General features: G+C 39.4%; 1 long non-coding RNA gene across 1 annotated transcript; it reads left to right on the top strand.

Annotated features, from left to right (window-relative positions):
• Positions 1-5711: 5711 nt before the first annotated feature.
• LOC130910020 (uncharacterized) lies at positions 5712-25657 on the top strand. Its single transcript, XR_009061816.1, has 3 exons — positions 5712-5897; positions 20591-20665; positions 25222-25657. It is a non-coding gene; the product is annotated as an uncharacterized LOC130910020 (long non-coding RNA).
• The last annotated feature ends 68 nt before the right edge of the window (positions 25658-25725 follow it).

Here is a 25725-nt window from a genome sequence, read left to right as displayed (position 1 = left end):
TTTTTTCTGTGAGAGGGATCCACGGATAGAAAGACTTGTAATTCTTAAAGGATAAATGTGACTTTGTATAGTGTGACTAAATATTGCCATCTAGTGTATTTGTTGAGCTTTCAGTAAATGATACTGTAGCCATTTAACTTTTCTGCCCAAAAGCATGATGGGAAGTGCAACCATGACTGTGCGTAGTGGTACCAATTGATATATCTTCTCTGCGTTGGGAAATAACATAGGGTGTTAAGAAAAAGATCAATTACTGCCTTTCTTCCTCTCATTGCTTCCCACGATAATTCTAATCGTAGGGAGAGGGACTGTAAGGCTTTAGCCAATTAAAAAAAGGCTCCAAAGGCTGCCAAAATTCACTCTACTCATTTTATGCTGCCTTTCAGCTCTATATATAGGTAAAACGGCGCCATTACAGATTGAACGCGACAATGCGTGAGTGGATCATGCGGCGCATGCGTTAATTTGCATTAAATATTTTAATGTGATAAATTTTTTGAAAAATTAATTACCGCCGTTAACATGATAAATTTGATAACCCTACCTTAAGCCTAAACTAAAGACTCTGGATGAGTGTAACATATAATGTCTGTAACGTTAAATACAATTAGAAAACGATTTAATTAAAAACATATATACAGTGGGGAGAACAAGTATTTGATAAACTGCCAATGAGTTTTCCTATTTGCAGTGTATCAAATACTTGTTCTCCCCACTGTATATATATATAAAAAAAAAGGCATGTCCGATATTTTTTTGCCGATTCCGATACTTTGAAAATGACGTGATCGGACGCGATCGATCGGGACATCTCTAGTTGCAATAGTTGTTTTTTTGCTGCTAAATATAAAATTAGAGTATCGTAATTTTTTTACTATAAGGCGCACCTGACTATAACCCGCCACCAACCAAATTTGACACAAAAACGGCATTTCTTCATAGATAAGCCGCACTGGACTATTAGCCGCAGCTGTCCTCACTCTATTATAGGATATTTACACCAAAAGATATTAATTGGTAAAACTTTATTTGACAGTGTTATTATAACATTGTCATAAGATCAGATGAACCACCACGAAGCTTTCAACCAATTGGCTGAAAAGGTTCATTGCTTCAAGTAGCTTCATTTGGCCATCACTGCTCCCTTGAGGGAGACAGTCAACCACTACTGCCACCTGCTGTCAACACTGCTGTTGTCCAACATGCCTCCTAGCATGCATTGCAGTGCTACAAATATAAATAAAGATCATATTTCATATTCTATGCTAATTATTTCTTCAGTTACTGTTCCAGTTGTTACATGAATTGGTCGTTATCATATTTTGTAACACTTTATTTGACAGTGGTGCCATAAGACTGTAATAAGACCATCATAATTATGACATGACACTGCCACGAGCATTAATAAATGCTTATGACAGATATCATTTTGTGTCATCCGGCAAATGATCTCACTTTTGAATGTATGTAAAAGGTCCGAGATAGACATAAATAGAGTTAGTGACATAATTTGCCAAATGACAGGTAATGACATCAGTCAAATGCATTCATTAAAACCCATGATAGTGTCTTGTCATAATTATGATATTCTTATGGCAGTCTTAGGACGCCGCTGTAAAATAAAGTGTAAACTACTAACTGAAATAAATCAACAAATAAGCACTGGACTATAAGCCGCAGGATTCAAAATGAGGGAAAAAAGTAGCGGTTTAAAGTCAGAGAATTACGGTAAGTGTTTTATTTAGAGTTATTATTTTAACCAACACCCCGTTATTGTCAAACTCTAAAAATCAGATACCAATATCTTCCAGGGTCCGCAAATGAGGAAACAAAGTTGGACCTCAAAACTGACAACAAACAACCGAGGGATGCGTTCAAGGGTTTATTAAATATAAAACAAAACAAAAGAGGGGAAATAACAAAACGGGTCTGTGACAGGAGGTCGACGGGGATCAATACTATAAACACGAGTGTAAACCAAGGTGGTAGGCAGAAAGCCAATAAAACAACTAAAAATACACTGAAATACCTGCACAAGGTAGAGGAATACAAAAACAAAAGTGGCAGACGATCAAAACCCAAGGCAGGGGCGAAATTACAAAATGCAAAGCAAATCGAAAGTTCAAGGTGTCAAATGGCTACCAGCAAGGTTATATCTCGGCACCCTTCTCTTGGATCGTCTTTACAAAATTGTTGATGAACAGGAATTAACTGCAAGTGTAATGTCTGAAACGCCCCCACAGCCAAACACAATCTGACCAGCAGCAGAACGTGACAATATCAAACCCATAGACTTCAAAATTACTTGACTGGACACATTTGGGATTCACTGCGTATCGTCTTCCCGTACGGGCCTGGATCAAACTCACTTCATTTAGTAGCAGTAGGTTGGAGTCAGCACATGCAGCGAGGATTTAAGCCGGATTTTTAAAAATGTATCAAAGCTGTACCGCATACACACAGAAAGGATTGTCTCAGGAGTGATTTGTTCGAGGATTCAAGGTAATTATTATATTTTTGGTACCATGCATGCATTTTGAAACATTGTGGAAAAAAAAAATCAATGGGAGAAATTGGCAGCCACAGCATTGGCATTATACCTCGCAATATTTACGTAAAATAATTGCCAAATGCCCGTTTTTTTGCGTTAAATCATGAATCGAGACTGTTTTACGTCCATATCGATAAAGAATTCAGTGATTAAGGCATTTATTCACAAGAATTTTCAACGGAAAAAGCTCTTTCTTTACACATGGATGGGGCTAATTTTCGTAACTGACTAGCCTCACAGTTCCGATATTTATGCAAAATAAATGCTACCTGCCCGTTTTTTTTTTGTTTTTTTTTTTGCTTTTAACGTAGGAATCGAGGATGTTTTACGTCCACAACTATAAAGAATTCAGGGATTTATGCATTTATTTACAAGAATTCTTAACGGAAAAAGCTCTGTTCTGCTACGGCGGGGGCTAATTTTCGTAACTGACTCGCCTCATAGTTCGCAATATTTATGCAAAATAAATGCTACCTGCATGGTTTCTTTGCTTTTAACCAAGAATCGAGACTGTTTTACGTCCATTTCTAGCTACAGTGCCTTGCAAAAGTATTCGGCCCCCTTGAACCTTGCAACCTTTCGCCACATTTCAGGCTTCAAACATAAAGATATAAAATTTAAATTTTTTGTCAAGAATCAACAACAAGTGGGACACAATCGTGAAGTGGAACAAAATTTATTGGATAATTTAAACTTTTTTAACAAATAAAAAACTGAAAAGTGGGGCGTGCAATATTATTCGGCCCCCTTGCGTTAATACTTTGTAGCGCCACCTTTTGCTCCAATTACAGCTGCAAGTCGCTTGGGGTATGTTTCTATCAGTTTTGCACATCGAGAGACTGACATTCTTGCCCATTCTTCCTTGCAAAACAGCTCGAGCTCAGTGAGGTTGGATGGAGAGTGTTTGTGAACAGCAGTCTTCAGCTCTTTCCACAGATTCTCGATTGGATTCAGGTCTGGACTTTGACTTGGCCATTCTAACACCTGGATACGTTTATTTTTGAACCATTCCATTGTAGATTTGGCTTTATGTTTTGGATCATTGTCCTGTTGGAAGATAAATCTCTGTCCCAGTCTCAGGTCTTGTGCAGATACCAACAGGTTTTCTTCCAGAATGTTCCTGTATTTGGCTGCATCCATCTTCCCGCCAATTTTAACCATCTTCCCTGTCCCTGCTGAAGAAAAGCAGGCCCAAACCATGATGCTGCCACCACCATGTTTGACAGTGGGGATGGTGTGTTCAGGGTGATGAGCTGTGTTGCTTTTACGACAAACATCGTTTTGCATTGTGGCCAAAAAGTTCAATTTTGGTTTCATCTGACCAGAGCACCTTCTTCCACATGTTTGGTGTGTCTCCCAGGTGGCTTGTGGCAAACTTTAAACGAGACTTTTTATGGATATCTTTGAGAAATGGCTTTCTTCTTGCCACTCTTCCATAAAGGCCAGATTTGTGCAGTGTACGACTGATTGTTGTCCTATGGACAGACTCTCCCACCTCAGCTGTAGATCTCTGCAGTTCATCCAGAGTGATCATGGGCCTCTTGGCTGCATCTCTGATCAGTTTTCTCCTTGTTTGAGAAGAAAGTTTGGAAGGACGGCCGGGTCTTGGTAGATTTGCAGTGGTCTGATGCTCCTTCCATTTCAATATCATGGCTTGCACAGTGCTCTTTGAGATGTTTAAAGCTTGGGAAATCTTTTTGTATCCAAATCCGGCTTTAAACTTCTCCACATCAGTATCAGTATCCCTGCCTGGTGTGTTCCTTGGTTTTCATAATGCTCTCTGCACTTTAAACAGAACCCTGAGACTATCACAGAGCAGGTGCATTTATACGGAGACTTGATTACACACAGGTGGATTCTATTTATCATCATCGGTCATTTAGGACAACATTGGATCATTCAGAGATCCTCACTGAACTTCTGGAGTGAGTTTGCTGCACTGAAAGTAAAGGGGCCGAATAATATTGCACGGCCCACTTTTCAGTTTTTTATTTGTTAAAAAAGTTTAAATTATCCAATAAATGTTGTTCCACTTCACGAATGTGTCCCACTTGTTGTTGATTCTTGACAAAAAAATTAAATTTCATATCTTTATGTTTGAAGCCTGAAATGTGGCGAAAGGTTGCAAGATTCAAGGGGGTCGAATACTTTTGCAAGGCACTGTATATCTATAGGTCGGTAGCAGCTTTGGTTTTGAAAATATTTGTAGTTTAAGTTTTTGAAAATAGGCCCCCCACGGATTGGCCCTGTGCCCCGCGTCATGTCAGTATATTATGAGGTCTATGTCAAACCTATACCGATAAAATGTATTGTGATGCCCAACTGGATGCTTTAATAATGATAAATGTAACAACTTTAAGGTTTTCCAATTAAATATTCGGTTTTTCAATTAAATATTCGGTGAAAAATTGGGAGAAGCTGTGACCAGCCCTTGTACAAAAGCACAAGACTTCTACATTCACTTTGACGGTAACATATTGACCCCAAACGGATAATGAAAAACCAATGTCGATATTGTCCGATATTTATATTTTAAGATGCTTTTGTCGGCCGATATTATTAGCTAACCAATTGATAATATCGGACAACACTAATTTTATGCATTTTGGTATGCACAGTTTATTTTGTCTGTGTTTTTTCGTAATTGGATTATTAGCTACAATCCATTTGATTATGAACACCAAAAAGAATATTACACTTGATTCCATAAACATATTAACAACAAAATTGTATGAACCTGCATCATTTGAAAAAATGGGTTTCCCATGACTGTTTGGTAGCTTCCCATGGCACCTCAGTGCTAATCGGTCTGATCTTACATGGCCGCTGTTTGTTTTCCAGCACTGAGTCATCTATCTATCTGCTGGTAATGAGATCTTGTCACAGCGCTCCCGATAATCAGCATTCCTGCACATTGGCGGCAAACCTTCACTGCTTGTGTTGCGTCTTTTTGTTTGCCCTGCTCGCTTTTGGTCATGGGAAAGGCAGTCAACATTTTACACATCCATTTGATTGTTTTTTTGTGCTGTGTTGCTTCCATGCGGTATAATTAGGAATGGCTGTGATTCTTGTATTTACATCAACTTAAAGTGACCTTTTCTGTCACACCCCTTAGTTTATGTTCCCGTAAAAAAAAAAAAAAAAAACTGATTTTCTTGGTTTTTTCCAGCATCCGTAGACTAAAGACCAAATAATTTCATGTGTGGTTTATGCAGATGCTGACTTCAACCCACTGGAGCTTTTTTTGTTGACTCATTGCGACGTTTTCCCACAGCTGTGCGCAGGTTAAGCGGCGCCCCGAGTCGCACGGAGGCCAGAGGCTGTGAGAAGATTTGGACGCCCAGAGGTAGGCGACACGGGTCAGATGACTCGATTTTAGGACGAGGAAAAAATTATCAAGGCGATTTGAGGCGCTACATTGACTGTGCTTTATTATGTTTTGTTGAACCACGAAAATATTACGTGATGGTCAATAACAAATGTATTGCTACTTTTTTTTTTTTTTAAAGAAACCATAACTTGAGACTAGACATGTGCCCATTACCGGTTTGGTATGAAAACGTCATGGTTTCAAAACCGCAAAAATTTACCATCGGTACGGTATTAGCTATTTTTATTGTCCCAAAAATGCAGGGAGAAATCCTTCGCTTGCAGCTGCAAGGCTCAACCCTCCCCCACCGATTGTATGCTCAGTGTCAGTGAGTCAGCTGTGCTACACTATGGCTGGAGAAGGTGAAACTCCTGAACTTTTTCCCCTCCATTGAAGAAAATCTAATCGCTGTTATGGGAATACTTCGGCTACAGAAAAGTTACGGACGGCCACGGCTTAGAGGAGGCGAGTCAAACGAGATGTAAAACATGTTTGCGGAGGATGGCTGCCGAAGAGGCAATATCTCCAGTATGATTTGGCATTTATACAAAATTAAACGTTAGTAACTGTCATGAATGCTTCCCACTAGCTACGAGAGTTAACTCCAGAGTGTTTAGTGTGTCTAGCGGTGGTAAAAAATTGTGTTTTTTTTCTCTCTGGCATCTGTCTGTGTTGAGAGTGTGTGTATAATGTAAATATGATACGAGTCATACACATGCTTTTTATGGAAAATAATTTAGTTATTTTTGTTCAGATGGTAATAATGTTGAGCTGTGGGTTTAGGCTCACATATAGGACTGCATTTATTTTAATTTTATTTAGAATATTTCAGTTATTTTGTATTAAGTTTATTTTAACTTAAAATTATACTTATGTTCCAATTCATTACTATGTTTTAAAAAAAAAGATCCTGTTCAATGGAAAAAAGTATTTTTTATTTTTATTTATTTATTTATTTTTAACCCAGATACATATCTCAAAGTAACACATTTTAGAGCTGTAATTGCAATACTGTGTTACCGTGTAACCGTGATATTTTTGCTTAAGGTTATCATACCGTCAGAATCTCATACAGGCACATGTCTACTTGGGAGTCACTTGACAGCTTCTTACTTATGATTTCCTCCCACTTCTGTTTTTACGCTGAAATATCCTCGCCGACCCCCCCCGTCGCGAAAGTCACATGTGAAAAGCGACACCTACTTTCTCATTGCGCTTTCTCAGGATCCTGATGCACGTTTGTTTGTTTGACAGTAAATTTCGTTTCTTTTTTTCTTCAGGGCCTCTCTCTTCTCCACTCGTGTGAGCGTGTGTGGGGGGTGCTTTGCGTGAAGCCTAGCAGGAAAGTGAATACAAGGCAAAACAGAATAAACAGAAAGGCTGGATAGCAAACGCAGCTGGAAACGCGCAAACGCCATGAGAATGATCCCTAATGCTTTTCTAAACATGTAATAGATCACTTAGCTGCACTGTCACAATACTATTGAGTGCTTTTATCTTTTCAATGGGGATCCCTTGTCAGTATATTAACATTTTGTTTTCAAATATCATTTTCGTAAAATCATTGTGATATGTTTTTATTCAGAAATCAACATTTTCTTTATCATTTTTAGAATTTACAAATCAGACCCTTCTCATTTTCTGCACAGTACATGCCAATGAATCTCACATTTGCCATGCAATCTTACTTTCCCCATTTGTTTCCCATTCATCATTGTGTATTTCAGTCTCTTTAAAACCACTTTTCCACTTGTGACAGCCCTGCCGTAGCCTGCACTGCTCTACCCTTTGACTTCCTTTCCCCACTTTATGCATCCGTCAGCTCTATATATAACCTAATTATAGTGTCCGGGTTCAGAGGTCACAGCTGTGCGCCCCCCGGGACAGTCCATTTGCAGAATGAAGGGATGACACAGGCTGCAGGTGTCCAAAATAGACTCCTGTTCTGGGAATTTATTGAAACAGAAGTTCCTTTCTCGGATGCATTATACAGTTTGAGCGCATTGATTTAAAACAATTCTTCATAAACAATGTTGTTTTGGTTGCCCTTTTAATTTTCGTCTTAGTCTTAGTTTTGTGGACGATGATACTTATTAGTCTTAGTCATATTTTAGTCATCTTAAAATGTGTCTTCCTCTAGGTTTTGTTGACGAAAAGTCAAGACTAATTTCGTCTAGTTTTAGTTGACGTTTTCTAAAAATCTTTTCGTCTGTAAAATAATAATAATAATAAAAAAACTTCTAAAATATACAAATAAATAAAGGTTTCTAACAATTTTGAATGAACATTGACAGACGAGCACATTTTGTAGGGTCTACACAAGAACCCCGCTAACTTGTTGATAATACACAGTAAGCTGGAAAACAGTACATTATTTTCCTTTAATTATACCAACCTGGACGTCACGAACTGTTTGTAAAAATATGATGTCCGAGAGTTTGAGGAGGATGCTCGCCGTTGCCATTACTCTAATACTAACGCGAACATGAATAGTACGCTAATGCTACAAGTTACATTTAGGGGCAGTTTACATGGCGACTCTGCGACATAAAGACGCAATGACTGAGTAGCGGACTCGCCTCGCGTGCATATGGTGTCGGCGAAGACGAAAAATTCTAAATCCTGCCTCCAAAGTGGAAGAATTCGATCGCGGGGGATTGAGGGGGGTTTGCTCGTATGAATATCAAAAGCTCCCGTGACGCGAGACCGCGCCGATAACGTCAGCACTCGTACACGTCACATTGGGCGTGCGCAGCGGTGCTACTAAACATTAAAAACAGCAAATATGGCGGAATGTCAGCTTTAATTTACTGTTTTAATAGTATTTTTAAATTAAATATGTTGAATGTTTCCATTTTTGTGCCTTTTTGAACAAAAGAAAAATGCAATTTCTTCGAGTGGGCGGGCATATTTTTTCCGGGCTGAGGAGCTTGTTGGGGTCAAAGTGCATCATGCGCTGTCGCCTTGTAGATCTGCAGTGCCCCCTAGGGCCTGGCGTGAATACTACATCGTTTTCATGCGGAATTTCAACATTGTTCGAATGGAGACGGGCCCATATAAATGCAAATTTGAAAGTTTTCGTATTCTCGGAGAGTCACCGTGTAAACGGCCCCTTAGTGTGTGATGATCACTTAAAGACTAAAGCAACATTGCATACTCTCTCTTACCAAGATAAGAAAACTATCTTACCGTGTGTGTTTCAAAGCAAGCAAGCTTGAAGAAGACACTGGTTGTGTGGAGCAGCACGTCACATGAGTGACACAACTAGACACTGCTATGATGCAGGCTAACTACACATAAAAATGTCACACAGTGTGAACATGTGACGAAAACTATGTTGCATTTTCATCTCGTTCTCATCTCGTCAGACGAAAACTGGCATTCATCTCATTATGTTTTAGTCACCCAAAACACGTTTTTAGCTCGTTATCGTCTCATCGTTATGAAAAAAGTGTCCGTTGACGAAATTTCAACGAAATTTCATGATAATACAATTCGATATTTGCTGATATCGCTGCAACTATTGATTATTTTAGTAGTCGATTAATCGATAAACTAGTTAGTTCGAATTATCGAGTAATCTGATAAGGAACACAGAAAATTAAAATACCTGAGCTGATCCTCAAACGGTATAAAAAAATATAAATAAATGAGGATCTAGGTACAACAAAAGAAAAATTGACTAATTTACATAGCAAAAGTCCGCAAGTTTAAATGCTATAAAATGCAATTTTTTTTTTTTTTTTAAACAATCCTCTTAGCAAAACGCATATTCCCACAAAAAACAGCTAAATACACCAATAAACCAAATAACGAATGCATTAAAAAAACATTAGCTCAAACAAAAACTTAGCTTATATTGGTCTTAACAGGGAGCAGCTGGATTCAGCCATGTGAAATGAGTTATGTCATATTCGCCGCTAGAGGGCAGTGTATCCATCCAAAGCAATACAACTAAATGCAAACACTTTCAAAACAAACCATTACAACGCCACTTTAATTAAACGAATACTCGAAACAGCAAAATTTAATTCAGTTTTTTTTCTTAATCGAATTACTTGAGTTAATTAATCGTTGCAGCACTAATTTTTAACTTTTCAGGGATTTAAATGAAAAACATTCCATTAAAAAAAGGTCATATCTAAAAAAATGACAATGTTCATTGATGTTCAAACGGATTGGACGTCTATCAAAAAATGACATCAAACTTCGTGTATGAAGCAAGTGAGCGAGCATCCCTGTTTGATCCCCCCAAATTCCTCCACGTCCAAATCACACGCGGGAGCAGTTAAGCTAAAAAGTAAACAGAAGCCAAGCTTTTAAGCGGTTCTTTGCGCAGCGTCGCCGCCAAACAGTCCACATTCTTTTTATTATTTGACAGTCAGATTGGGAATAACTGAAGACAGAGAAAAACATGTGCAAACACTACAGACCGCACAGGAAATTTCTGCTAAGGTTTCGGAGCTCATCAAAGAAGTAAATTGTTGCCAGATTGATACGAGGATTACTGCACGTATACACAACTGAAATGCTCTAACACACACACACACTACTAGCATGTCATGATGGCGCCGTCCTTTCTTTGCATCATTTTGGAGGGAAACCATCTTGCATTGTCGTCGCATCTCCTTTCACTTCCCCTTTACGGCGGCCATTAGAGAAGGAGACTCCCGGTCCTGAGATTTGTAATCCAGCTGAGTGCTTTGTTATCTGCGGTCCAGCCTCAGGCTTGACGGGGGGCCCTGACGAAGACTGTTGTTTGAGCCCAGCTGGGCGTGGGGGGTCAGACAGAGGTTCACCACTGTCTGCGTAGGTTTAACTTTTTAGACTCGCCCTGCCCCCGCCGCTGCTTCTAATTGGCCAGATTGATTTGGAGGGAAAGCAAACTTAAGAGGCAGAATCCCTCCAAAAATTGACAAAAGATAGTCCAAGTGTTTTACATATGTCCAAGGAGAAGACAGATGTTGGCGTCGACGACCACATCCACATTTGAATAGGCCTTATTGGATTACAATGGAGGCGAATACAAAGGCTTGGCGTTTTGGCGGTCAGGCCAGATGCATCATTCTGGCGGGCAAAATGGGACTCTGGTCCTAAAATTGGTCTCCGAACTACTTGATTATTGGAAAATTGCAAGGCAATTCAGCAATTTTCCAATTAGACTTTAACATAGTAACGATTCATTGAGTGATCGCTTAACCATTGCTGTTAGGTGGGGAAAAGCAAGGGTGTAGGTTTGGAAGACAATCTAAATTACCTGTATAACTGAAGTGATTGTATAATACATATAAGGTTGCTTAAATGTTGGTGGGGACAATTTGAGCATCGTGAAAAGTTGGTAGTGTCACGTCCCTGCCTTCCCTATGCAAACTTATGCCCTTAGAGAAAAGTCTAAAGCGCTTATGTTTTGTCGTTCCCCCATTAATGTGTCAGTAACAAATTGTCAAAAATGTCAAAATTTCTTCATTTTTCTTTCTTAATGTGGAATTGAACTGATTGTAGCATGTGTGTACATATTATTGAATGGAATTGATCTAAATTGAATTGAATCGCAGCAGACTTTGTAATATCGGCACTAGGGATGGGAATTGATAGGATTTTTACGATTCCAATTCCATTATCGATATTGCTTAATGATTCGATTCTTTATCGATTCTCTTATCGATTCTAATTTGGGGAAAAAGAAGAACAAACGTTTTGATTGGCATCGAGTTTGTTTAATCAGAAGTCACAACCTTACAAACTCACAACGAGATCAAAAGAGGCCCAAAGCCTCAATGTTAACTGTGGCAATAAGTGGCAAATACACAAGAATGTGTAACATTTTACTGAAACATTTATCTAATAGAAATACAAAATATTGGTATATATTGGCAGATAGGTTGTTGTTCTGCCTTTGGCAATATGTGTTAAAGCAGGGGTCCCCAAACTTTTTCCTGTGAGGGCCACATAACTTTTCCCTTCTCTGATGAGGGGCCGGGGTCAGTTTGTAACAGAAAAAGTGTGACGATTGCAGAAGTGCATAAATGTAAAAAATTATTGTTTTTCAGAAAGCCACAATCAAATAACCCTTTCTGGATTCTTTATAATAATAATAATAATAACTAATAATAAAAACACTATTAATTAAATAGATAATAACCAAATAACCCTCTCTGAATTCTTCAAGGAAAAGGCCAGGAAATAAATAACACGATTGAGAAAAAAAAAAAAATTCAAAATGGCCGGACCAAATGTGGAGGCGGGCCGTATTTGGGCCGCGGGCCGCAGTTTGGGGACTGCTGGGTTAACGTGTATTATTTTACCATTACATTGAATTGCATGCCTTTTAGTTTTTGTGGCGCTTACACGCTCAAGTGGGGGCGCCCTTGCGCTTCCTCACGCGAAGACGAACGCGCTCACGTGAAGAAGAGCGTGCTTACACCCAAAGAAGAAATGCTGCATCCAAGTGAGTGAGCGAGTTAGTGAGAGAGGGAAACACTTCTACGAGCCTACGTTCTTTGTTAATGTTAATATCTACAGAGGCAACGCCTATATGTATCATCTTTTGTGTTGTTGTTGTTGTGTTTCCACTCGCGATCGGACACTTAAATCCAGTTGTGTAGTGGTTTGAACGATGTGCTAATGCTAGCGAACGAATGCTAACCATTTGTTATTACTGTTATTAGCAGCTAATCATCGCTGATTTACGTTGATGCAAACCTGTTTGTTATTGGGGATGAAATTGATTTGTTTCATTTCTATTCTTAGTTTCACTCTTCAAGTGATGGTTGAATAAAGTCAGCAAATTATACCAATGTCTTCTGCATCGTCATTTGGGAGTTTAGCTAGCTGTATAGCCAGGACTGAGCCTTAGCTTCCCTGTGAGGACAGCGCAGTCGTATTCCCTCCCGATGCAGTTATCTCCACCTTGCAATGACTGCAAGTCGCTTTGTTGTAATTTTTCCTCGTGAAGTGAAGACACACTTTCGAGCGTTTGAACCTACGTGCTGTCATTGTTATGTTTATGGCTGCAATGCTCGTGCTTACCCGTCGTAACCTTTCATTTTCACACTCTTTCCTGGTGTAGTCAAACTTTGGAGCGAGTGGTTCTTGGCGCCATGCTAGTTTGATGCGTCTGGACAACAACACACGTCACGACGCAATACGCGTCTTTAGGAATCGTTAAAGGGATCGTTAAGGCTTTTTCATTGTGAAGTCGAGGCCTCGAAACACTCGGAACCGGTTCCGAATTGGAATCGGATTTCGATTCCCATCCCTAATCGGCACATATCGCATCATTGTCCAAAGAATCAATATGGTATCGGATTGTCATGGAAATGGTGTATCACACCACTAATCATTTTAAAAAAAAGAAATCTGAATTTAAAAAAAAAAAGATTTCTCTATGCAGTTATTCTTTAATTGTTGTTTTAGTAATTACCTTATCTTATCTGTTCATTTGCTATCTTTGGAGTTTCATTCTCTTTGCAGTGCTGAGTCTTTGTAAAATAAGATTAGATTAATCTGATTAGAGCAAACCAACATTTTAGGTCATCTATTCTCTCTCTGCCAATAAATAACACAATTATGAGGTAACATCTATTTAAAAACCAATCAAGTAAAAGTATGCGAAAGCACTTTTCCACACTTGTTTCGCTGACATAAGTGGATACAAATCTCACCCTTGCACACTCAAAGTGCAACAAACTGCAAAAACCCAAAAGAATGCAGGCTCAGTTTTTCCTTCTTTTGTTGCTTGACTATTCTTCTCCTCCTCCTCGCAATTGAGTGCGGTCAATAAAGGTCATCCTGGGCTGTGCACAATGTAATTAGCCTTCCTGCGCACATGCCCGTACACACACAAGCAGACTTGAAACCCAGCTTTTGGACCCCTCCTTCAAGGACAATGGACACATGCATATATTTGCTGACCTATGAAGGAACATGAAGGACTCATCTTTTGCCATTGGCGGCGATAGATGACCAAACCTTGGTGGTGAATGATTGCTCTCAGCCCTCTCAGTTCAAATAGATTGCACATCTATTGCCGTCAATGGCAGCCAATGAGTTAAATAGTCACACAATTTTTTTCAATGCCTCATCTCACCAACGCATCGTTCTAATGTTCATTGTTCGTTGCTAAAGATAAAGAATATATGACTGTAAATATTGTTATGTTGTTTATTATATTTATGTTGGCAGTAAAAAGTAAAATGATTAAACGACACACTTTCTAGTTGAAAACACACATACAGATCACATTTCACCCAGTAAAAATTGACAAAAAGCTCAACAGCTGCGGCATTTCTTCTTTTTTTTCTGGTCGAGAATGCGGACGGTGGTCGGCGTGACGCCCGCCGCCGTCCCCGTGGGTTAAATTTCAGCTAAGAGACTTCATAAAATTATACGACTTTGATGCTGTGAAGTTTGTAACCAAAGATGGAGCTCAGCGTTCTCCTCGTAAAAAACTCAGTCATCTATCATGACCTGACCAGAATTGATAGTAATAACAATGTAATAACATTGTAATAACATGATGAAGCTTAATGATATTTAGCAAGTAGGGTGTGAGGATTTGTGGCCAGTAAGAGGATTATGGTGTCATATAATAGTACTCTAGATGATAATTCAGATGTTTGAATGGTAGCCGACCGTGAGCGTAATTGCACACCGAAGATGAATGCGATGCCTCCTTTTTATCTCGCATTATCTTTCACCGGTGCCATTCAACGACCTGAACCTCATCCCCAAAGCCCCCACACATACACAAAAGCCCACCGTAGTGTCTTCCCTATCACCACCTGCACCTCAAAACAAAACAAAATACCCCCGGCTCATCATTGTAACCTGTCGTTTTTAGAAATGCGTTGCTAGTGAGGAGCCCTTTGTTAAGGGCAACTGGGGAACCCTGGAGGGCGCCGCCAAAATTGGGTGACTCCCTGGCTCCGTCAGTCAGTAAACCCTCCTGGCTCCTGAGCCCCCACCTGTCTGCTGCACACACCTCTTTCTTCAGGGGTATCAGTTCACCCGTCCCTCAGGGTGCGTTGGTATTAGGCGGCAACGTTCTCATGCAAGCAGGTGGATTGGAAATTATACAACAGGTGTAGATGAGCAGCATAACCTAGTGTTTGACACAAAAAAGGTTGTATTATTATTATTATTATTTTTTTACAAACAGTGCAATAACATGACTTTTAATAATACAGTGGTACTGCTACATACGAATTTAATTCGATCCAGGACCTGGTTTTTAAGTTAAATGGTTGTATGTTGAGCGGAATTTTTTCCTAAGAATACATTCTAATTTTACTAGCGTAATTTGTGGACTATAAGCCGCTACATTTTTCCTTCATTTTGAATCCTGTGGCTTGTTGTCCAGTATGGCTTATTTGGTGATTTATTTAGGTTAATAGGTAACACTTTATTTGACAGCAGTGTAATAAGACCGTCATAAATATGACATAACACTATCATGGGCATAACCAGGGGTGAAAGTGGTTAGAATTTCTTGCCGGAACTCCTCAACGTGAAGGTCGCCACGGAGCCAGAAATTTTATTTATTTGTTTATTCTTTTTTTTTTTTTTTTTGGGGGGGGGGTCAAAACTACTGAAATGCAAAGAAAACTGTTTTGGTCAGTTATTTCTATAACACATTAAAAACTGATTTTCATTCCAAATTGTATTTTTTCAATAATTTGCAAAATAAAAGTTAACAAAAACAGCTATAAACCCAACCTCCATCTCCTAATTTTTGTTTTCCCTCATTTCCTCACATACTCAATGCCAAATCTCAATTTTAACTGCTTAAGAACATAGGATGTAGGATATTAAAATTGAAGATAAACATTTACTTTTTGTTGTGTTTTTTAATAATAAAGATATAAGTAGCATACATTCAGAAAAATAATGACAAATGACTTATATTATGCAGAGTGAAATGGAATATATTATGAAGATCGCGCAAACATTGAGTTTTGGAAATCATAAGGAAATGAATAAGTAGCCTAACATAAATGAACAAATAAAAGTCCAAAGTGCACATTGACTTCTAAGATGTTCTGAACCTCCTCATCAGAGCAAATAAAACAAAATATGATAAATAAGCCACCTTAACTCTTTCCTTGGTCTTACAGATTTGATCCATTTTCTGTTGCATTGCCCCCACCCCCTTTTTTTTTTTTTTTTAAACATTTTTTTTTTTTTTTTTTGCTGTTTCAGAAAACATGCACATTTAAACAGTCAGAGCTAACTATTTCTGGTGATCACATGTCAGTACTCAGATAACTGCAGCAGCTGGGGAAACCTCCATGCCGTCCGTGGAATAAAATAAATAATAAATATCGGTGGAAACGGATTACGCTAAACAAGCACTTTATTATGCTTGTTGTTAACACTTGTGTATGTAAATCTGATGTTGGTAGATTGTATTTTTCTTGGAGATGAAATGGATGTGTGGCAGCTTAGCATTTTTTTTTTTACTTAGCGTTTTGACAGTTGCCGTCATATTTTCGGAATCAAAGCACCGTGTACTGGAAGAGCATTCTGGCCCTGAATCTTATACAGGAACAGCATCCGGGCCCTGAATCTTTTACCGGAACTGCGTTCTGGCCCTGAATCTTATACCGGAACTGCGTTCCTGACCGTTCTGGCCTACTTTCACCCCTGGTTTTATGGCAGTCTTATGACGCTGCTGTCAAATGAAGTGTTACCTATTAACCCAAATGAATCAACAAATAACCCGCACTGGACTATAAGACGCAAGATTCAAAATAAGGGAAAAAAGTTTAGTTTATAGTCCGAAAATTACAGTAGTCCATTTCAAACGGGTTAGACGCCTATTTCTGTCAGTGGCGCTGAAACATGATCATTCACTGCCAGCCCTCCCAGTCTTACAAAAAGGTGTTCTTTTTCTTTCTGCACTCAACTGTGCGAGAAGCTAAGAAGGAAAAACGGAAGCAAGAAAGGCTCGAATAATTAAAGCAGGGAGCGACACATTCATGCACTCAAGGATACGTATGCATGAGCGCACTGGCTTCTCCTCTGCACGCACACTGACACATACATTCATGCATATTTCAACCTGGAGGATTTTGGGCCTATCTGCACATGTATGCAGGCTAATCAGGGCCTCTTCACTGAGAGAAAGAAAAGGGTCACAAGGGGTGAGAGGTTTGTGATGGAAATTTGGACGGCAGGCGTAAGAAAACAAAGCTCGTAGACGGGACGGCCCACAGACGACATACTTTACACATGACATAACACAGCTCGGATTTGGGGGAAAAGACGTTCTTGGATCAAGATTGTGTATTAGTTGATGTTATTAATGATCACATTAAAAATTCTATCACATCTTTGTGATGGCAGTTAATATTGAGATACAGTATGTGAAGTTTAGAAGCTTGATAATTGTAAAAATATGTTGTATAGTGAAGTATTCCAATAAATATCTTGATTTTTTTTTTTTTTTTAACTCACTGAGCATCTTTGTACTGCATTCAATGTCTTTACCACGCATGGACAATCCTGTGTCAAGTCTATGATGACCACCGCACATGGACGAGTGAATGAACTGGAACCTCCATGCTACAAGGAGGAATCACAGAAGCAAACTTTTTAATGGTGCTTCGATTGAGCAACCCTGAAAAGTCCACCTTTGACCCGGCAGCCTTGCCCGTCCCCCAAATCCCTCAACCAGTGCAACTCCTCCTCTCCTCCAGGGTTCACTACTTGTCATTGGTCATTAGTCAAACCCCTCGCACTGATCTGATTACCGTCCAATTTGGAATCTGCCGACAACACGCTTCCAGGATGAAGACAGGCCACATTCAGCAACTTTGCGGCGCAACAAATAGAGCGATTGTTGAGTCAGAGGATTCCAATTTGATGACTTTGCACAAAACTGGCTCTTTTCCTTGACTTCAAATGGACATCAGTTGGACAGTTGTGGTTTACTTCACCAAACAAACATGAAACTGTTTTTTTTGGGTGTTTTTTTTTTTTGACAATTCCTAATCATACATACCAATTCCTCAAACGAATCAAGTAAGAATTACGTACAACACACATACACAATTATCCCCAAACTCATTATGAATGTCTTTAGCAAGGGGGGTTGGTGACCCCAAAGCATGACCCAAGGGGACGTTCAGGGAGTTAAGGGGGAAGGGGCACAGTGCGGTGGTCCCTGGGAGGGGGGAAAGTAACTTGTTGGTGCCCCTGCTGGTTGTGTTCACCGCCCCGATGACTCCTCATTGATTCTGAAAAAGTTGAGGCAAAGTGACTGAAGCAGTCCAGTTGATTGAATGAGCTCCAACAGGGTGGAAAAACGCATTTGGCTCAGTCATGTGACGAGCCTGCAAAAACAAAGCACATTGGAATGATAACGAGCTCTTTTGTCATTTGGGGTACACAGTTAATGGCAGTATGTAAACAAATATTGCCCCCATCTGGATTCGCTATGTGGTTAGTTGACTCTACGATTAGAAAATGACAGAGTCATTTTTATTTATTTATTTTATTTTCCCTTCAGGCATGTCAAATCCAAACAAACATACAGCATTTATATGTGTTTACAATTAATTCAACCCGAAAAGACAAGGGCTGACGGGAGAAGCCGAAGCTTATTGAAACCCGTCCCCAGTATACTATATAGGACGCAGAAAATATCGAATATCAATTTTTGACATTCAGATTTCGTAGTGATTACAAGTTAAAAAAAAAAAAATTCTTTATAGTAACCAGCCCCTCTGATTGTTCATTTTCCCAACAGTCCTTTGTCGATCGTGGCAATGTGCTTGTTATGTTGATTAGATCCAGTGGATTAGTTCATAATTCAGTAGTTAGTTTATTCAGTTGATTCGATCCAGAAGGTAGGGAATAGCTGAGGACCGATGGTAGGCCGTGTCCGCCACCCTCCTTTTGTCGACTTAATCCTCGTCGCAGTTTTCATTCTGACTCCCGACGAACATTCATCTCAAGGTTGCGCAGCTTCGTAGTAGGTTGCATCGCCATTCCGGTTGTGGACTCATGAACTGAGGGACTGCCGTCACTAGGTCCTTCATAAGGACCGTCCCAGCGATCACTGTCCCACCTGGCACAATCACAAGAGGAGCTGCGCACCAAAAAGAAACATCCTCGATATTGTTCCACTTCGAGTGTGGTCAGACACAGCGGCCGCCATCTACCCCAGCTATCCTCCACAATATCCAGACTTTAAGGTGTTTTCCGGGCAGGCGCATTGTCTTGAGCAGGATAGTGGCCAATCGACCAGTTCCATGTCGTTATAGAATTTGAAGAACTTGAAGTCAATTGTGCATTTACAGCAAACAGATGATACTGTATGTCCTTGTGAGTTCTGTTTGCATTGGCTTTGAGTCCATTGTCTTGGGAACACTCGGTTTTGCTTCCAGGTTTGAGGTGCACAGATCAGTCGTCCTGGTCCCTTTGCAGAAAACAGCCCCAAAGCATGATGTTTCCACCCCCATGCTTCACAGTGGGTATGGTGTTCTTCGGATGCAATTCAGTAGTCTTTCTCCTCCAAACAGGAGAACCTGTATTTCTACCAAAAAGTTCTATTTTGGTTTCATCTGACCATAACACATTCTCCCAGTCCTCTTCTTTTTAAAATATGTTGGAGTCCTCTTCTTTTTAAAATATGTTGGGTTTTGGCCCTCTGTCTAAAAGGTTCACGACCCCTGCTCTAAGTTGTTCTATGAATCTGTTTATATGTGTGGTTACTTTATAAAAAGAAATGGGACGATTTTACTATCGAACAATAACTCAAGTGCTAAAATGCTTCTCCAAAACACAATTCAAACGGACACTTCAGACACTGATTAGCATAATCGCTAACTATATTAGCGCTCCGTGCAAAGTAGTAACGTCTCATCAACGAAGAATACAAACAATACAATTGGCCTAATTTACTCACCTCTGACGGAGGACTGGATATAACAACACATAAACAATCTAACTCTCGACACTTTGTAATATTATTGATTCAGCAACCAAACATGAGTGTAGCAGTGAATTCTCTCTCTTGCTCTAATCACTGGTGCACGCAGCCTCATATTGTACAGAAATAAGGACCCAGACAGAACTGCCATTAGCTGTCGGCAAAAATCGATTATCAAATTTGTTGGCAACTAATTTATTCATCAGTTTTAATCAATTTAATTGATTAGTTGTTGCAGCCTTACCCCACACTCCACACAATATTTTCTTTATCCTATGCGAAAATTACCAATAAATTAATGTAGAGTTAGAGTTATTTTTTTAGTGTTTTCAACACATTATGATAAACAAACTGGATTTTATTTTCCCAAACATGGAGTTTTCTTTGTGAGGAATGTGCATGGATTTCTGTCTTCATCTTAACCAAAAGTCACAAACTCAGGAGGAGGTTTGATTTCCCTCCAAAAGTGATCCTCCATTGTCGAAGCTGCCCCCTCCTCCACCGCTTGCCACTCAAGCCACAACAGCAGCCGCCTTGCATCCCCCCCCAGCCGCCACACATCAATCCACGGTGTGTGGGTGTATGTTTTGGGAAGGTGGTGTGTGTGCATGCGTATGTTGACACCCCCCACGTCCCCAGGGGCGTTGAGGATTTTTGTCCAAACAAAGCAGCTTCTCAAAACAAACTTTGTTTTTTGTGTTTTTTAAATGGAAGTCGTTGTGTGTTTTTACAGGTTTCATATGATGGAGTCTGTCAACTCTGCAACAGTTCTGCTCTTGTGTCAGGAAGCTTAATCAAGCCTGCAGAGGTGTGACGATAAACTTTGACCTGGTAGATATCTGTGATTTTTCATGTAAGCTTTTGTGTCATGGTATCCCTTGTTTAGTTCTTAACCTTGGTGGTCAACTCCCAGCTACTGCTGGCTCGGGGTTAATGCACGGTTCATTTTCACAGCCTTAAATTAATCAAAAAAAACATTCAACTTCGCTAACATCAGAAACACGAAACACAACATACAGAAAGAGTAAGGAGGAAGCAAATTTTTTTTTCAGTTGATTACGTGAACACTTTATTCAACATTTTTCCAAATTAGGGTTTCTAACCATGTGTTTTAAATCATAGTTTCAAACAAGGATTAGGTTTTATTTTAAGGGATAATAATTCAATTTAGGATAGTACTTCATTTTGGAAAAAGATTGCCTTCCTGTGCTTTAAATGAAATCGTTAAAATGACTGAAGGAGGCCGCAGATGATGTCACTTGAAGCGCAAACATAACATCGGCAGCTTTTAGTCTCTCATCACTTCCATCTATGTTTGACTTCCTGTGCACTCTGCCAGCTTCTGCATGTCAAAAGACTCACATGTGACCTGCCTAAACATGACAAGTAGGTTAATATAAGGGATTCTGGCTCAACATATACAGTGAGAAGTAGAAGTATTTGCACCCCTTGTGATTTTGCAAGTTTACCCGCTTAGAAAATAGGTGGAGGCCTGAAATTTCAATCATAGATGCATTTCCACTTATAGAGATATAATCTTTAAAAAATCCAGAAATCACATTGTATGATTTTTATAAGAATGTATTTGTACTTTACTGGGGTTCATAAGTATTTGTACCCCTGAGAAAATCAGTGCTAATATTTAGTGCAGAAGCCTTTGTTTGCAATTATAGAAGTCAGACGCTTTCTGTAGTTCTTCGCCAGTTTTTCAAATATGGAAACAGAGATTTTATCCTATTCCTCCACACAAATCTTCTCTAGATATGTCAGGTTTCGGGGCTGTCATTGGGAAACATTAAGTTTCAACTCAATCCAAAGATTTTCTAGCCTATCCTTGATCAGCTTGGCTGTGTGCTTGGGATCATTGTCATGTTGGAAGATCCAGCCACGACTCATCTTCAAGTCTCTGATTTAGGGAAGGAGGTTGTGGCTCAAAATCTGACGATACATTTCACCATTCATCCTCTGCTTTATACAGTACAGTCGTCCTGTTCCCTTTGCTGAAAAGCAGCCCCAAAGCATGATGTTTCCACCCCCATACTTCACAGTGGGGATGGTGTTCTTTTCATCCTTCTTTTTCCTCCGCACACGACGAGTAAAGTTTGCACCGAAATGTTCTAATTTGTTCTCATCTGACCACATGACTTTCTCCCATGACCCCCTCTGCATCATTCAAATGGTCCCTGGCAAACTTCAGACGGGACTTCACATGTACTGGCTTCAACAGGGGAACCTTCTGAACAATGCATGATTTTAAACCATTGCACCGTAGTGTTCTACTGACAGTAGCCTTTGAAACTGTGCATCCAGCTTTCTTCAGGTCATTGACCAGCTCCTGCCATGTAGTTCTAGGCTGAGCCCTCACTTTTCTCATCATGGGTGATGTCCAACGAGTAGAGATTTAATGTGGAGCCCTAGTCCGAAGTAGATTATCAGTCATGTTTAGCCTTTTCCATTTTCTAACAACTGCGGCAACTAGGGTTGTTCCGATCATGTTTTTTTGCTCCCGATCCGATCTCGATCGTTTTAGTTTGAGTATCTGCCGATCCCGATATTTCCCGATCCGATTGCTTTTTTTTTTTTGCTCCCGATTCAATTCCAATCATTCCCGATAATTTTTCCCGATCATATACATTTTGGCAATGCATTAAGAAAAAAATGAATAAAACTCAGACAAATATATACATTCAACATACAGTACATAAGTACTGTATTTGTTTATTATGAAAATAAATCCTCAAGATGCCATTTATATTATTAACATTCTTTCTGTGAGAGGGATCCACTGATAGAAAGACTTGTAATTCTTAAAGGATAAATGTGACTTTGTATATTGTGACTAAATATTGCCATCTAGTGTATTTGTTGAGCTTTCAGTAAATGATACTGTAGCCATTTAACTTCTGCCCAAATGCATGATGGGAAATGCAACCATGACTGTGCGCCGTGGTACCAATTGATATATCTTCTCTGCATTGAGAAATAACATATGGTGTTAAGAAAAAAATAGGGCTGTCAAACGATTAAAATTTTTAATCGAGTTAATTACAGCTTAAAAATTAATTAATCGTAATTAATCGCAATTAATCGCAATTCAAACCGTCTATAAAATATGCCATATTTTTCTGTAAATTATATACATTCTGTAAAATAAATTGTTGGAATGGAAAGATAAGACAAGATGGATATATACAGAGGGGAGAACAAGTATTTGATACACTGCCAATGGGAAAATCCATTGGCAGTGTATCAAATACTTGTTCTCCCCACTGTACATTCAACATACGGTACATAAGGACTGTAGTGGGCATTTCACTCTACTGTCATTTAAATCTGTCTATGCTGGCCTCACTCCGAAGCGTCTACTTTTTACAAAGCTAGACAGCTCGTGAACGACGCCTTAATAATCAGACTTCTTCCTTTTTCATCTGATTTATTGATAAAATAGCCTCAAACCATTGTCCTCTTTAGACCGTCATAAAACTACAAAAAAAAAAAAGTACACAAGCATTGCATTAGCAACAACGTTAGCTTAGCACGCTATACAGGTTCACTAAACATAAACAAAAAGCGTCTCATACAAAAAATATAACATTTCGCTTACTAACATAATATGTACATTCTTTACAACAACCATACTTACGGACAAATCTTGTCCAAGGATCATATAAGCACAACATTACAACGTAGGCTTCAGCCCCGAGACGTCGTGCAGCCATATGAACTGGCAAGTAAAAAAATAAACCATGTCGCAAAGCGACCACAAGAGTTCGCTGTTGTGCTGCAGCACAAAAAGCCTTGCTGTAAAACTTACCAAAAGGCAGAATACTGTCTGAGCGGGACATGTGCGTTAATTGCGTCAAATATTTTAACGTGATTAATTTTAAAAAATTAATTACCGCGCGTTAACGCGATAATTTTGACAGCCCTAGAAAAAAATCAACTATTACCTTTCTTCCCCACATTACTTCCCAAGATTATTCTAATAATTGGGAGAGGTATTGAAAGGCTTTAGCCATTTAAAAAAAGGCTCCAAAGGCTGCCAAAATTCACTCTACCCATTTTACACTGCCTTTCAGCTCTATATACTGCATGGGTAAAATGGCGCCATTATTGATTGAACGCGACAATGCGTGAGTGGGTCGTGCAGCGCATGCGATAATTGCATTAAATATTGTAACGTGATGAATGTAAAAAATATTAATTCTCGCCGTTAACGCGATAAATTTGATAACCCTACCTTAAGCTTAAATTAAAGACTCTGGGAGAGTGTAACACATTATGTCTGTAACGTTACATACAATTAGAAAATGATTTAATTAAAAAAAAAAAGTTTTTTTTTAAAAAGGCATGTCCGATATTTTTTTACCGATTCCGTTACTTTGAAAATGAAGTGATCGGACCCGATCGATCGGGATGCCGATCAATCGGGACATCTCTAGCTGCAACTGTTGATTTATTCTCACCAAGCTGTTTTCCAATTGCCCCTTAGTCTTTTCCAGCCTTGCGGAACTCAACAATTTTTTTCCATGGTTTCTTTCGAAAGCTCTCTGGTCTTGCCCATAGTAGCAATTGTATTATGACTCACTGTGGGGTGCACAGGTGATAATAATGAGCTCAAATGGGTGGTGGTTGGGGTAAAAGTCGACTTTTTTTTAAGGTCGACTGACTCTTTGAGTGTCAAATTTATTGCTGATTCTCAGGGGTACAAATTCTTATGAACCCCACTAAATTACAAATAACTTACTGAAAAAAAATCATACAAATGGATTTCTGGATTTTTTGTTTGGTTATGTCTCATGTGGAAATGCATCTATGATTGAAATTTCAGACCTCTACCTATTTTCTAAATAGGTGAACTTGCAAAATCACAAGGGGTGCAAAAACTTCTGCTCCTCACTATATATATAGTTGTAAAAATTACGGCATGTTTCCAGTTGTTTTCTGTTTCTGCTTGTATGCAAATGTCCTCTGTTGCCATGTAAAGACAGTTGCAAAGTGTGTGAGCAGGTGTTGAATATTTGCATTTTTTGACACATGATCTGATATGTAAACAGGTAAATCGACACCATGCAGCTCGTTTGTAGATAAAACAATGTAAGTTAATTTGCTGAAGCTTGCTCGCATTCAAACCAACCACTAACTGTTTCCTCGTCTTCCATCATTATTTGACGTAGGCGTTCATCGTCCATTCAAGCGCTTTTGCAAAGAGTCCATGAGCCTTTTCCTCTGTCAAAATGAGCAAACCCACCCGACAAAAGACCGCCCATATGGTTGAATGCTGCTTTTGTTTTGCCTATTTAAACCTGAGCTTTTTCCTCCTTAATTCAAAGAAGAGCGCGTTCACCCCTTTCGCCTTTTCAGGCTCTTTTCTGGCGCCGATACCAAACGGGAAAGGGACGACAGTGCTGCTGGAGAGAATCAATCAGGAAGTGGCTGTCTTTCAGCTGTGCCAGAGGAGCCGGGCAACTTCCTCATCCCGTTGCCAAGGTGACGGGAAGCTCAGCCAGCTGGTGCAGCGAGCAGCGGCTTTGAATGGAGTGGACGGTTGGGATGGGAGAAACAATGACAGCCCAGTTTAAATGTAAACACTTGAAACTGTATTCATAGGAAGACTGAACAAAATGCTAAATCTATGCGGGCTTTCTCTGCATAGCCTATTTATGTCCCAGAATCACATGCGGTTAGTGAAAATGTGCAACAGAAATTTCATGAGTTTGCAGCAAATATATTGCTTTTTCAGTTGTATTTAACTTTTAAGTGCATGATATGCAATTGAATTAATTCAATTTGTTTAATAGACTTTTTTTTGGCTTAAAACATAGACCTTCTTCCTGTGAACATTTCTTTTAGTCTTATTTTCTTTTG

This window comes from Corythoichthys intestinalis, chromosome 21 (assembly GCF_030265065.1).
Source record: "Corythoichthys intestinalis isolate RoL2023-P3 chromosome 21, ASM3026506v1, whole genome shotgun sequence".
Lineage (NCBI taxonomy): Eukaryota > Metazoa > Chordata > Actinopteri > Syngnathiformes > Syngnathidae > Corythoichthys > Corythoichthys intestinalis.
The sequence above is the reverse complement of the archived record's forward strand: the minus strand, read 5'-3'. Positions and strand labels throughout refer to the sequence as shown.